Raw genomic sequence first — 4,860 nt, forward strand, 5'->3', positions numbered from 1 at the left:
TTTTTTCGTGTCCGGCAATGGATCGCAACCCTCAGTGTCGTGCCCGTACCGGACCGGGACCGGCAATGGGATCACAACCCTCAGTGCTGCGCTCACACCTTGCCCAGCCAGTGAGCGGGAACCGGTCTGTATGTGGGATCCGAACCCTCGGCGGGAGCACCTCCACGCTCCCAAGCAGTGCACTGTAGCAGTGCGCCACCGGGCCGGCCCTTAGTGAATGTTTCATGTGCACTGAAGATTGTACATTCTGCTGTTGTCAGATGGGGTGTTCTATACATGTTAATTAGTTCAAGTTGATTAATAATGCTGATCAGGTCATCAGCATCCTTACTGGTTTCCTCCCTCCTTGACTTATCAATTACTAACATAGGAGTGTTGAAGTCTCCAGCTATAATAGTTCATTTGTCTAATTTTTATTTCAGTACTGTAAGTTTTTGCCACATATATTTTGGTGCTCCCTTGTTAGTTGCATACATGTTTAGGACTGCCATGTCTTCTTGGAAAATTGACCACTTTATCATTGTGCAATATCCCTCTTTCTTCCTGATAATCTTCCTTTCTGAAATTTGTTTTGTCTGTAATTAATATAGCTATTACAGCTTCCTTTAGAGTAGTAATACAGTAGAGTATATTTTGCCATCCCTTTACTTTTGTTATTTTTTAATATAAAATACACACAACATAAAATTTACCACCTAAACAGTTTTTAAGTGTACAGTTCAGTGTTATTAAATACATTCATAATATTGTGCAATTATCACCACCATTTGTCTCCATAACACTTTTCATCTTGTAAAACCTAAATTCTATACCCACCAGACAATAACTCCACATTCTCTCCTCCCACAGCCCCTGGAAACCACCATTCTACATTGTTTCTATGATTTTGACTGTTTTAAGTATCTCATATAAGTGAAATCACACAGATTTGTCTTTTTGTGATGAGTTCATTTTACTTAGCACAACATCCTTAAGATTCATCCCTGTTTTAGCACGTTGTAGAGTCTCCTTCCTTTTTGCATCTGAATAATATTCCATTGTATGGATGTACCACACTTTGTTTATCCATCAGTGGACACTTGAGTTCATTCCATGTTTTAGCTATTGTGAATAATGCTACTATGAACATGGGCACCAATATCTCTTTGATACTCTGCTTTCCATTTAGGGAGGGTATACCCAGAAGAGGGATTGCTGGATCATATGGCAATTGTATTGCTAACATTTTGAGGAACCACCATACTGTTTTCAGCAGTGTCTATACAATTTTACATTCCCGTCAACAGTACACAAGAGTTCTAGTTTCTCAACATCCTTGCCAGCAGTTACTATTATTATTTATAGCAGCCTTCCTAATGGGTGCAAGGTGGTGTCTCATTGTTGTTTGATTTGAATTTCCCTAATGAGTAGTGATGTTGAGCATTTTTCATGTACTTATTGGCCATTTGTATATATCTTTGTAGAAATGTCTATTCAAATCTTTTGTCCATTTTTAATTGGGGTTTTTGCAATTTGGTTGTTGAGTTCTCTATGTTTTCTGGATATTAATTCCTTATCAGATATTTAATTTGCAAATATTTTCTCCCATTCCATGGGTTGCCCTTTTATGCTTTATATTGTCTTTTCGTGCACAAAATTTCTAAATTTTCGAGAAGTTCAACTTGTTTATTCTTTTCTTTTGTTGCCTATGTTTTTAGTGTCATATCCAAAAAGTCATTGTCAAATCCAATGTTGTGAAGCTTTTGAACTATGTCTTTTTCTAAGAGTTTCATAGTTTTAAGTCTTATATTTAAGTTTTTGATTCATTTTAAGTTAGTTTTTGTATGTGGTATTAGATAAGGGCCCAATTTCATTTCATACACTTGGATATCTAGTGTTCCCAACATCAGTTATTGAAAAGATTGTTCTTTCCTCATTAAACAGTCTTTGCACCCTTGTCAAAAGTCATTAGACAACATATACGAGGGTTTATTTGTGGGCTCTCTATTATAGTTGACCAGACTATATATCTGTCTTTATGCCAGCATCACATTGTTTTAATTAATGTAACATTGTAGTAACTTTTGAAATCTCAAAGCATGAATCCTACAGCTTTACTCTTCTTTTTCAAGATTGTTTTGACTATTTGGAATCACTTGAGATTCCATACGAATTTTAGGATGAGTTTTTCTATTTCTGCAAGGAACGTCATTGTGATTTTGTTAGGGATTGCATTAAATCTGTAGATTGTTTGGGGTTGTATTGACATCTTACAACCCATAAAAGTGAGATATCTTTCCATTTATTAATTCTTCTTAAAATTATTTCAGCATTTCTTTTTTCTCTGTGCCCAAGTCATTTACCTCCTTGATTAAGGTGTTTTATTCTTTTGGATATGATTATAAATAGAACTGTTTTCTTAATATCCTTTTAAGATTGTTCATTAGTGGTATATAGAAACACAAGTGATTTTGCTTGTTGATCTTTTACCCTGCAACTTTGCTAAATTTACTTATTAGTTCTAATATCTTTCTTGTGGATTGCTTTGGATATTCTGTATATAAGATCATGTCATCTGTGAATAGAGATAGTTTTACTTCTTTCCTCCAACTGGATGCCTTTTATTTCTTTTTCTAGCCTAATTGCTTTGGCTAGGACTTCTAGAATAGTGTATACTCTTGAGTAACAGGTAAAAGTGGATATTCTTTTCTTGTTACTGGTCTTTGGCGGAAAGCTTACAGTCTTTTACTATTGAGTATGATGCCAGCTGTGTGATTTTTATAAACACCCTTTATCATGTTCAGAAAGTTTCATTCTATTCCTAGTTTGTTGAGTGTTTTTATCATCAAAGGGTGTTGGATTTCCTGCATCAATTGACATGATCATGTGTTTTTCCTCCTTTGTTCTATTAATGAAGTTTATTATATTGATTGATTTTTGTATGTTGAACCACCCTTGCAGTCCTGGAATAAATCTCACCTAGTCATGGGGTATAGTCCTGTTAGTATGACATAGGATTCAGTGTCCTAGAATACTGTGAGGATATTTGTGTGTCTATATTCATAAAGGATATTGGTCTGTGGTTTTGTTGTCATTTTCCCCCATATGCTGGCCTCATAGAATGAGTTAGAAAGTACTCAATTTCCTTATTTTTTTGGAAGACTTTGAAAAATATTGGTGTTAATTCTTTAAATGTCTGGTAGAATTCAACAGTGAAATCATCTGGTCCTAAACTTTTCTTTGTTGGAAAGTTTTGAATCACTGATCCAATCTCTGTTATATTTTCATTGAGATTTTCTATGGCTTTGTTTTTAAATTAGTTTTATTGTTGTTGTTGTTGTTGTTATTATTATTATTATTATTATTATTATTATTATTGGGTGTCCGGCCAGCACAGGGATCTAAACCCTCAACCTTCGTGTTATCAGCAGCATGCTCTCGCAAGTGAGCTAACCAGCTAGCCCTTCTATTGCTTATCAAGTCAGCTTTTGTAATTTTTATGTTTCTAGAAATTTGTCTAGTTTAGGTTATCTAACATTGGTGTACAATTGTTCATACAATTTTTTACAATCCTTTTTATTTCTGTGAGGTTAACAGTAATGTTCTGGTTTCATTTCTGATCTTGGTCACTCCTGTCTTTTTTTGTTTTTCTTGGTCAGTCTAACCAAAGTATTGTCAATTTCGTTTATTTTTTCAAAGAACTGTCATCTCCACTCTAATCTTTGTTATTACCTTCCTTCTTCTAGCTTTGGGTTTATTTTGCCCTGCTTTTTTCAGCTCTGCAACATTTAAAGCTAGGGTACTGGTTTGAGATATTACTTCCATTTTGATATAGGCCTTTATAGCTACAAATTCCTTCCTGAGTACTGCATTTACTGTATCCCACAGGTTTCATTTTGTTCTGTTTTCATTTTGAATTGTCTCAAAGTATTTTCTAATTTCTCCTGTGAGAAATTTTGCCCCATTGGCTGTTTAAGAGTGTGCTTTTTACTTCCACATATTTGTGAATACTACTTTCTCCTTTTATTAATAATTTCTGGCTTTATTCCATTGTGGTCAGAATGGACACTTTGTAGGATTTCATAATTGTTTAACATATTGAGACCTGTTTTATGGCCAAACATATGGACTATCCTGGAGAACTTTCTACATACTCTTGTGAAGTATGTGTACTCTGCTGTTGCTACCTGGAGTGTTCTATGTATGTTACATTTAGTTGGTTTGTACTGTTGTTCAAATCTTCTATTTCCTTTTCTTTCTTCTGTCCAATTGCTCTATCCCTGATTAAAAGTAGGGTGTTGAAGTCTACAATGATTATTTTAGAGCTGATCATTTGTACCTTCACTCTGATAATGCTTACTGCATATATTTTGGGGCCCTGTAGTTCGAAGAATACATGACTATACTTGTTATATATTTTTCATGAAATGGGGTTTATCAAAATACAATGATGTAATGATCTCCTTTGTCTTGTAGCAATGTTTTTACATAATGTCAGTTTTTGTCTGGTATCAGTATAGCCACTTCAGATGTCTTTGGTGTTGCCACTTCCATGGAATGTCTTTTTCCATTCTTCCCCTGTCAGCCTAGTTATGTCCTTAGATCTAAAGTCAGACTCTTTTAGACAATGGACACTTGAGTCACTGGTTTTTTTGTTTTAAAAAATCCATTGTGTTAGTCTCTGTCTTTTAAATGGTGAGTCTATTTCATTTGCATTTAAAGTAATTGCTGCTAAGAAAAAATATAAATTTTTGCCATTTTGTTTTTTGTTTTCTATATGCCATATATGTTTTACATTTCTCAATACCTCCAATACTGCTTTCTTTTCTGTTTGATTTGTTGTTGTTCTTCTTCTTGTGCCATTTTGCTCTCCTTCTCGTT

The sequence above is a fragment of the Galeopterus variegatus genome, unplaced genomic scaffold (genome assembly GCF_000696425.1).
Source record: "Galeopterus variegatus unplaced genomic scaffold, G_variegatus-3.0.2 Scaffold6958, whole genome shotgun sequence".
In the NCBI taxonomy this organism is placed as follows: Eukaryota; Metazoa; Chordata; class Mammalia; order Dermoptera; family Cynocephalidae; genus Galeopterus; species Galeopterus variegatus.